This window comes from Hemibagrus wyckioides, linkage group LG02 (genome assembly GCF_019097595.1).
Source record: "Hemibagrus wyckioides isolate EC202008001 linkage group LG02, SWU_Hwy_1.0, whole genome shotgun sequence".
Taxonomy (NCBI): Eukaryota; Metazoa; Chordata; class Actinopteri; order Siluriformes; family Bagridae; genus Hemibagrus; species Hemibagrus wyckioides.
The window spans coordinates 12,015,060-12,026,381 of record NC_080711.1 but is presented as its reverse complement, the minus strand read 5'-3'; positions in this window follow the sequence as shown (position 1 = coordinate 12,026,381).

Below are 11,322 nucleotides of genomic sequence, written 5' to 3'. Positions count from 1 at the left end.
TCTCTCTCTTGCTCTCTCTCTCTCTCTCTTTCACAAACACACACACACAAAATATGCACACGTTCAATGCTTAGAGCATTATGGTGATTAAATATTAAAAATAAAAAGAGAGAGAGAGAGTTTGAATGATTGTGATCATGTCAATTATCAGGACACTAACTGAATTTAATAAGCTTCCAATATCTATCCCATACACACCTGATTCTCTTCATCTTGAGGATAGGGCACTTTGCACATGCCTAAATTTATGCCGAGAGTAATGCATGCAGCAAGTGAAAATGCTTACAGCTATTGATTACATGTCAGAGATTTGGGCTAAGGGAAAAAAAAAACAGGCTGGAGTAATGACACAAAGCAAAAGAACAATTTACTTTTTCGGGAAGAGCTATAAATATCAAGCCCTTGGCAAACGTACATCATCCATGGCCAAGATTTTTCATGTGACAGGAGCATAAAACCACAAGGTTATTATTCAGATTCATCACCTAGACGTTGTTTAAGACAAGCACCAGATGGAGAAATGAGACTTGCGCTTTATTGTCAGGGATGTCTCAGCGCTTTTAATTGAGTTGTGTGTAAATCATATTTCGGCACAACCGACAATCTGCAGCCACGTTAAAGACAACATGTTGTGTATCCTGTATTAACTTATGATGACTTATAACTTTGAACTTCTCTTATGCTCTTAATTGCAGTCAGCCAGGCTGCTTTTCATGTTATTTTCCCAGCCGAAATCCTTTTAGACCTTTTTCGGTTTTGCACAAAAAAACACACCTCAGAGAAGCATTTCAGAAGAAACTGTTCAGAGGACTGTCACTGGGCAGGTTAATTGAACCCTTATCTGTTTTCTGTTTCCTTCCCACATTTTTGTGAGCTGAATATTTGAATATTTGTGTGCTGGGTTTTGACTCCTCAGGTGTGAAAGTGGTATGATGTCAGTACAAATGGCTGGTGAGAACTCGTGACAGCCTTCCCGTTTAGCTTTATTACAGGTTTGACTTCTTTAAGGATGTGTTACTGTGTTACTGAGATGCAGGTGAAAGAACTGCTTGCTTTTATTGTGATAAGTCACTATATTAAGCTCGGAGCTCTTATAAGGAGCACTGATGCTGTTTTTTTTTTTGTTTTTTTTAACACCAAAGGCAAAGGATCCTTAAAATACTCACCAAATCTCATCTCGACTCATGTTATAGAAGAAAGAAAAGCGTACTTTAATGTAGGTTACTAATGAAATGCATGTAGTGCTGATCTTCTGTACAGTAACACAGCACTAAGGGCTTCACTTTGCTCTGTCCTCCCGTCACAGGGTAGATGTATTAAAAACCTGAGGGGCCTGCAAATGATTTCAACCCTCTGCTTCCCACACACACACACGCACACACACACACACACACACACACACACAAGCATGAACAATCGCTCACAAACCCATTTTCTCTTCTTCACACAATGACACATGCTCACATAAATAGCCTTCACCTCACACATATTCTCACACTTGAAAATGGTACTTATGAGAAATACTTTTCAGCCATATTCCATTGAAATCAGAAGGAAATTAAGCAGATCTACTGCTCCTGAACTTCTTATGAGGCCAAAAATGTAACGGTCGACCAGGTACAGAAACCCAAAAACACAATCTTGTCTCTACCAAGCAATGATTAAATCATGCGAACAGCAGGTGGAGAGTAAAATCCCTCAGTCGTGAATGACTGTGATTTTGTGGTTCTGTGTTGTCTGCAATAAAAAGCCCTGATGTACGCATGTGCACCAAGTTCTGGCCAGATGTTCTTGATGACCTCATCAGTCAACTGGGTGATAAATATCTTCTGTATCGCTTTTCAATCTTCATCAGCAGGATTTGTGGAAATCAATAAAGTGCATGATCAATAAGTGAGACAGATGAGGCTGTAATTACATGCTGGAAGATACATGTGTGGAATTATTTAAAGGAAAAGTCCACCCTTAGTGAATTACATTCAATTTAAATATGTTTATGACGAAATATTTCTATGGTGTTTAGTCATTTTGGTGCTAATTTGTTTGCTATAGGTGATGTATTTTGTTATCCTGTGAGAATTTGGTAAGAAGAGAATATTAAAGACAGAGAATTTCCCAGAATGCGACGTAGCTATATGACAAAGTTGTGGCAGAAACTTGACTCGTCCAGTTAGTTAGCATGAAGTAGGAGACAAGCATGATGTCATTGACGATGGTATTTGCATTAAAGCTAAAGCTTTGGAATCTTATATGTTTGAGTATTTCTACAGACGAGGAGGTGAAAGAGCTGGCAGACTAAAAGGACTAAAATGCTAACATGCTAATATAAGAAGTTTAAACCAACCAAATCATCTCAAAAGCTTTTTCACAACTGAAGAGCATTTATTTATTTATAAATATTGCTATGCAAATCAGTTAAAGGTGTTTTTTTGCTTTGTTTTTTTTTGCTTTAATAGTGTGTTTTAAAAGGTTTCCGTTAACAAAATTAACAACTAATCAGGAAATGAAACTTGTCAAGACAATGATTTGGAATATGGGATTTTAACAGAATCCCTTGTTCTTTAAAGTTCCATAAAAATGACATAAATTCATACACAAACGAATCAATAAGAAATCAGTTATTTATGAAATGATGCCTCATGAATATTTATTAATACGCACATGTTAACTATTGCATTAAAGCCTGATTTCTACATGGTCCTTGAAAAGTCAGGTAGCTTTCTTGACTTGACTTGATCTTATTATAGGTCAATCACTACTGACTGCAATGATCATTCAAATCTATTATATTGAAGGAATGGCCTAGGTGACTTGTGAACTCCCAGTGATGAGCAGTAGATTCCAGTGGGAGTCTTATGGGAATTTTCTATAAGGGCAGTTAGACTCAGTAGGAGGTACAACATGAAATAGATACATGTTTAATCTTCTACTAAAAGAGATAAATGGTTGCAGCTCAGTGGTGCAAAGTATCCTGTAGCATAGCTAGCTGATTAGTCCAAGTTCAAGTTCATGTTCTCTGTATTTTCTAATAATATCACACTGTACTTTTTATTGATCTGTATTGTAATGCAAATTGCAGCCAAAAGAATTGATTCTTGTAGACAACTCACTCTGCCAAAGCGCTTTATTCAGTCTCTCAGGAAGGGTACGTCTGTCTCCAGAGAGTGCTACAGTAGCTGTTGTCAGTCATCAGCGTTGATTACAGCCGTTAGCGCGTCAGCAGAAGCTGCTGGTGACTCTTAGCAGATTAGCACCAGTGTTAGTGCAGGCCTTGCGGGAACAGGTGGACACGAGGCAGAGGAAGCCACACATTTCAGGATGGCAAAGATAGAGAGCAGCAGCATATGTTCCCTCTCCACGGTGCTTCACATGCCAAAAGGCCGGACAAGCGCATCAAACGGATAGCTAAAAGGAACTGAGTGGAAATGATAGGAAAAAAGAGTCAACAGAAAGCAAAAATAAGAGTGTGACAAGAAGATGGCAGGGCTGGCATGTGTGCTGAGGTGTTGATGTCTGAATACACACTCTTCCCCGTGAGTGGGCTGATATTATTTTCTAGTTCTTGTGACAGAAACCAGGGAAAGGAGGGAAAAAGGCCAAACTCTGCACTAGGCAGACCTCAGGGGAGCCGCCAAATATAGCCAGACGTCTCAGTGTATTGACCAACAGCATCTCAGCTTACGTCCTCAAGCCTGTCTTTTCATCCAACTTACTCCACCTCTTCCTTTTTGTCTTCCTCTCTCTCTTTATCTCTCTATCTTTCTCTCACCTTCTGCTCTTCTCAAAAAACTCACAATGGGTTACTGCTTAAACCAAGCAACGTAGAGTATTGATTCATGACTTAACAACATAGTAATAGATTTGACTTTTGGCCAATCTCTGTTAGGTCAGGTCAGGTACAATATTTCCCTCCACTCGTATCACGTGTATTATGACACAGAGTGGCCCAATGACTATATTTAGCTCACTGGGAACAGACTACTGTTCCTGTTGGCAATTACAGGCAAAGAGGTTATTGCTTGATACCAGCTTTTAGCCGGAGTATTAAGATGAGCTAACGTTGAAGGGTTTTTGTTGTTGTTTTGTTCTAAAAATTTCAATATTTCTCTGGAGATTTTTGATCATCACTCACAAATGCTCTCAATTCTAACGCAATTTGTTTTTTAAGATGAATTCAGCAGGCAATAAACTGGGCTGAACATGATCTGAAAAGTATTACCACACTGCATCACCTGATCCAGTCAATTATATTGGTCAATGCAGATTATGTGAGGTTATTAGGTTCAATTGTTATATAGTGTATGTAAGTACATGTTATACGTATGAGACTACTGTTAACCTATCTGTTGATATGAGATTTATCAGCCCACCTTCACCAGTCTTTTACTAGTTATTGTTAAGGACTACAACTGACCAGATTTTATTTCGATGGTTCATCATTCTCAGAAGAGCTGTGATTGACATTGACATGGTATTGTACTGTATGTGTCTGTGTTCTGGTGTCACTGAATCAGATACAGCACCACTGCTGGGCTTTGTAAACTGCTGGGTACAGAAATGATCCACAAACAAAAAATCGTCGGCCAGCAGCAACCTGTCATCAGAAACTGATCACTGGTGAAGGGTTGAGGATGATCAAACAGTGCAAGGGAAAAGATGCCCACAAGCTAGATGGGTCTAATAACATGTCCAGTTAATGTACAGTGTTTTATAAACCAATGGATCAGTTTCTAATATGCATGATATAACAAAAAGTTTCTGGACATCTCACCATTTCACCTATGTGAATGCACCTATGCTTGTTGAACATCCCGTTTCTGGGAAGGGTTTCACTTGATTTTGGAGTATAGCTGTAGGGATTTGCACATTTAGCCACAAGAGCTTTGGTGATGCTTTGCACTGATGTTGGGTGGAAACTCCTGGGAAGCAGCCATCATTCCAGTTCATCCCAAAGGTGTTCAGAGAGGCTGAGGTCAGGACTGTTGTGCAGACCACTTCAGTTCTTTCAACACTGATAAACCATGTTTTTATGCAGCTCGATTTGTTCACAGGGGTATTGTCATGCTGGTGCCGGTTTGGGCCTCTTAGTTCCAGTGAAGGGAAATTGTGTAATGCTAAAGTATACAAAGACAGTTAATATAATTGTGTATATTTAAAAATTTTCTTTTAGAAATTTGGCAACAGTTTGGGGAATGCCCATATATTGGTATGTTGGTCAGGTATTGTTTTACACAGTACCTTATAGAGGTCCTGGTTTTTACTCCCACTCCCACTCAGTCTTGCTAACATGCTTGACCAATCCTATCCATTGCTGCAGTTACTGACAGGTACCTGCAATATTTTCTTGTGAACTTAGCTGGTTCTAGTTCCTCAAATATAAACACAATAATAGGGCTGTACTCAAGACCATCACTGTCAAATCTAACACCAGGACTAGCCAAGACTGATTCAAGAGTCTTAAGGAGGGTCAAGGCCAAGTCAAGCTCGAGTCCAAATGAACGTGAGACTATGAGTTAAGATCAAGACCAAAGCCTCACTTTACACTTTATAACTAAATCTGATATCTTGTGTTTAATTATTTTAGTCAAAAAGGAGACCTGAACTGGGAGAAATGAATGTTTATAACATCTTAGTTGAATTAGTGTCTTCACATCAATAAGAAGAGTCAGAGTTCATGAGAGTTAGCATTTTAAAGACAGGTCAAAATATTCAGTATATAAAAAGGAAGTAAAAAGAGGAAGAATTATTCTGCTAATAGAAAGATGGATACAAAACAAACATAAATAAGACAAGAATGTTACGGAATATTTGACTTAGAAGTGTCAGAAGCTGAGTTTATAAGTGTCATGAAAATGAATGACACTCTTTTTATCTGTTTATGATGCATGTTGCTTGAGGGTAGGAACCATTTTAAATGATGGCTGCTGTTTGGACATGCAGTACTTCCTATCAGGCCCAAGAGGAAGAGAAATTTACAGCTTGTGTGTTGCTGTTGGGAGTGGTCATGTCAGGCTGACAGGCAGTAGATCCGATTCAGAGGTTTCTTTCATTGTGTCATCCATGTGCATGTATGTGGATGGCAAAATGACCTATTTTATACTGACTCAGTCATGCGCTATTTCGGGTGTTGAAACTAGCCTCATGTCAGAACTAAAAAGAATGACGTTCCAAAAAGATGTAGAGATGTCACAGGTACTCAGTAGCATGCAAAAGTATCTGGAAATGAAATGGATTTAAGTGAGATCAGGTATATTGGCAAAGAAATAGCCCATAAGATTGTATATACAACAATGTAGAAGTGATTGCATAAGTATTCATCCTTGTTGCTATAAAACCCCTAAACTGTTTCTGATGCAACCAGGTCACATCCAGAGTTTAGTGAAAGTGGCCTGGGATCCTGTGATCTTAGTAGAAGTACACCAGGTCCTAGAAGTCAAAGAAGCTATCCAGTGTTTCCCTTTTCAAATCCAAAGTTTTTGGTTTATCCTATCTGTTAGATTCACCTGTTGGAGTTGAGAGAAACACCCATGAGCAAAGATGTATCTCTTTCTCTCTCTCTCTCTCTCTCTCTCTCTCTCTCGCTCTCTCTCAATCTGTGTGTGTGTGTGTGTGTGTTGCCCTACAGACATTTCTTCTAACGTTAGACTACAGAAAGCCACTAGGTGGCGCTTTTACATGTAAATTAATGTAAAATGTTCAGTTAAGCATTAAATTTGTAAGGTGCCTCATTCAGGCTTTAAAGAATCTATCTTAAAGAAACAATTTTGGCATCTGAGTTGATTTTCTTTTGATAAAGGGGCAAACAGTACTTTTGGCTTTGAATGAGGTCAGAAAAGCTAAAAAGAAAAAGAAAAAAAAAACAGTAAATCTCACCTGAAGCTGCATAAAAATGTCTGTGCATTTCATGCAACTTAATAGATGCATTTTATGCAACTCAGTCAATCTATAGAAGCATGCTGATTTGACTGACAGCAGACTACCCGTGTAGCTGCACCTCCAACAGTGTCATTCCTCATGGCTATCTCTGTGCTTCACACTTCACCACTAACGTTCAGGGAGGCTGAAGTGCCAGGCTTCATTTCATCATTTGTGCTATACTGCCCTCTACAGGTCCCCGTGTGAACATCAACCTGAATTTGACCTTGAATCAAACACCAGTTTCTAAGAATTTCTAACATAGTTGATAAGACAAAAGATACCTGTTACATCCTATTAACTAACAGGTAGAGGAACAACCCCCAAAGAACAGACCACATACATATATATGTGAGCTTCAGAGTTGATAGTTTTAGTTTAACCTTCTTCCAAGGGCAAGTTTCTTTATTTTCGCTTTGAGTCAGACTTTCATTTACCCAGATTGCCTTTCGACTCCATCAAACCATACACTGTCTGATCTGTAAATTGTGTGTAAATTATGGAAATGAGATTTAGAATTAGAAAAAAATATTGCCTGTGTGTTTGTGTGTGTGTGTGGGGGGGTGACTGTGGTCAACTGTCAAGTAACAAAAACTACTGCTGGTTCCAAACACAGCAGTGTGTGTGTGTGTGTATAAACATAAGAATCCTAAAGTGTGTGTTAGTTAGTTAGTTAGTTAGTTAGTTAGTTAGTTAGTTAGTTAGTTTATCCTTAACATATCCCAGACATATTATTTTTCTTTTACTCATCTAGTTTAAAGTAAAAGGTTTGCTGTGTGCATCTAGAGAAACACCCAGATTAAAACACATACTCTCTCCAGTCACTTTATTAGAAACACCATAGTAATTCTGGGTAAAACCACAAGGTATTGAAAAACCTTCTTTGTTCTGGTCCATGTTGCACATCAGGTTCATTTTGCACATCTCCATAGCTGTCACTGAGAAGTAAGTCTTGACACCATCATGGGATAACTTTTGCTTTGTGCATTATCATGCTTTGGAAGAGCTGGGTAAATTGTGGGATGTGCATCGTCAGTAAAAGTACTTGAGGTGTGTCTTTATCACTTCCCTAGATCATGAATTAGTATATTATTTATATGAGATTGTCAGTGGTAAGGACACTGCCTCACTACACACTTTGTCACTTCTTACTTAATTTCTGGTGATATGACCACATACTTCCATTCTCACAAAGATTCACCACAGGTGTTTACTAACAACAGGCAACACCGAAATCAGCCTTTTTTTTATTTGTTGTTTAAAGTACATTATGCAAAATTGATTCTTCTGTTGCATGTAGTTCTAGCTACTGTGGGGGTTTTTTTTATCATTAAACACTTAAAAGTATATAGAGCATCAAATAAAGTTTAAAAAAAAAAAACCCGATAAAATGATAAGCTACTGATTGATAGCCTTTTCCCACACTAAGAGATGTCAGAAAATATCACAGTAATTTCCAGTAAGCATCGATGCTGCCTGGTTTTTGCATCGCATTTGTGGGATTTCAATTCAATTCAATTCAATTTATTTTTGTATAGCGCTTTTAAGAAAGAGCATTGTCTCAAAACAGCTTTACATGAGAAACGACATAAGAAAACAACAAACATATGAACAGACAAACAGACAGACAGTCCTAGATGTTATCCCAAGTGAGCAAGCCTGAGGTGACTGAGGCGACTGTGGCAAGGAAAAACTCCCTTAGATGGTAAGAGGAAGAAACCTTGAGAGGAACCAGACTCAAAAGGGAACCCATCCTCATTTGGGTGACAGTTGTGTGATGCAGATACAGCATGTGTATAGTGTTATGTAAATCAATAAGGAGATTGTTGTCCACAGCGCTGCTTGAATATCCCAATCCTCACAAGCAGAACCCGGCTGGAGCTGGTCCATCTCCGGATGCCACTGGAGCCGGCACAGTCTCTGTATGCCTCGGGATGGGTAGAAGAAGGGAAACAATGGAACAGCATTAGTGTAGCTGCTGTTCATAATATTAGCAGTACTAGATGATAATGTGCATTTAATCAGATGTACTGGAGTGCAAGGTCATGGGAAGTGTTAGATGTATGCCAGGCTGAAGAGATAAGTCTTTAGTCTACATTTAAACTGGGAGACTGTGTCTGAGCCCCAAACACTGTCAGGAAGACTATTCCAAAGTTTTGGAGCTAAATACAAAAACGCTCTACCCCCTTTTGTGGACTTTGATATTCTGGGAACTACTAGGAGTCCGGAATTTTGCGATCTTAAAGAGCGTGGTGGATTGTAATGTGTTAGAAGACTGGAGAGATAGGTGGGAGCTAAACCATTTAGAGCCTTGTACGTAAGTAGAGCTAATTGATAGTCAATTCTAAACTTAACAGGTAGCCAGTGCAGGGATGATAATATTGGGGTTATATGATCAAATTTTCTTGATCTGGTAAGACCTCTGGCGGCTGCATTCTGGACTAACTGTAGAATTACTGTAGGATTTCTTCAGGTGCGAATGTTCCATGTGGACTGGAAGGATTTTGTGATTGAGACGGTGCTTAAAACTGTCGACTCTCTGACCGATTCCCTGACCACTGGACTAGGGAGCTGATTAAAATGCCTTGGAAGACCTTAAATAGGCCGTGGCGTCTAAGCGATGTTCGGCTGGTATTGAGTGGCGCGATGTGTGCTAGGAAAACATTCCCTACACCATCCATGGCAGTGATAGCTTAGTAGATAAGACGTGGGACTCCTGACCAGAAGGTTTTGAGATCAAAACCCAGAACTGCTGGGACCCTTGAACTCAGTTATATAAAAGTTTCTCTGGATGAGGGTGTCTGCCAAATACTGTAAATATAAGTGCCATTCCTCCAAGAGCCTGACTTGTTGACACATTAGATCTGTGGATTCATGCTCATAGTTGTAGGTTTTTGTGCACCAACATCAGAGAAACTCATCAGTTTCTGAAATACTCATATACATTAACACATCAAATACTCAATACATTACATACGCTAGTGTCTGATTCAAACCACCTGCCTGAGAATGATCTACCTACTGAGCACAGACATGGCTGCTTGTTTTCCGGTTCATGTTTTTACAAGGAACTGATACAGCCTTTACATTATTGACTTCCTTAAACGATGTAAGAGGAAACCACAATGTGCGCACGCTATGTCTCGAAATCGTCTAACAGACAAGAAACCTTGTTATTGATATGAAGCAATTCAACAGGTCTTTTTTTTGTTGTTGTTGTTAAACAGGAAGTGTATTCAGCTATACAATCTGCCACTGAGGAGACATTTCAGCTCTCAGCCATTGGTAGAGACAGAACAAAAGGTTGGACACGTTCACGGTTTTAGAAATTCTTAATTTATTCATATCTTAAATTAAAAACATTTGAATTCCATTTGATTACTCCAAAGGCACAATCATCCTCATAGTTTAGAAGATTAATAAAACACGGTCACTCTTTTTTTCTTTTTTTTTAATCTTCTTTTTTTTCTTCCTTTTTTTTTTTTTTTTAAATAAGAAACTGAAATGACCTTAAAAGGGAAATTCTTGCAGTTTATGAAAATGGCTATCGTACTGAAAAGGCTCTTCAGAACATCTTGTGATATGTCTTGTTGTCTCTGTATCAGAAGGTCGTGAGGGAAAGAAAAAGTACATGCTGGTTTGTGTTTATCAGGAAAAGTAAACACGACTGCAGCCAATGTTGCTTCGGTAGCTCGCAAAAATGTACAGTCTAATAAATAATTCTGGACATGTAGCTGAAGAAAACGGAGGTCTGGGATGACGGGTTGTAAGATCCCACGTGGAACGAGGGACCGATTCAAATTAGCGTAAAGCGGTTTTCGTTACACCACAAGGACAGAATCAAAAAGAAGTGCTGAACGAGTTGCTGGGATTTAGAAAGGAGAGCTTAGAAAGTAAAATCGAGGGATTGGGGAGGAGGAAAGAGCAATGATTTGGGGGCAAAGAAAGAAGGAAAAAAAACAACACTGCAATTCTCTATTCATCACTGCCTGCCCACTTTGCATTGAGTAGATGTTATTACACCCTTTCTCTGAGTAAAACAGTGTGTAGGCAGTTTTGTTTTGTTTGTTTTTTTTAAAAAAAATGTTTTGTTTTGTTTTTTTAATGTGGAGGTTGAATACACATAGCAATATACCATTAAATGTGCACAAAACAGTGCAAATCACCAGTCTAACACAGAGAAGAGCTCCACTTTGTGACTCTAGTTAGACGACACAGATACTATCAATCCTATACCAAGTCTGGAATGCTACACCGAAACCAAACGATGGAAAAAAGTGCAAAGAGACTAGTGTAAAAACGGAAAGAAAACATAAGGCAGGATTCAGAGAAAGGGACTGAAGAGAAAAAAAAAAAATTAATAATAATAATAATAAAATGAACAGGAACTCTCTTTAGGTTTTTAAA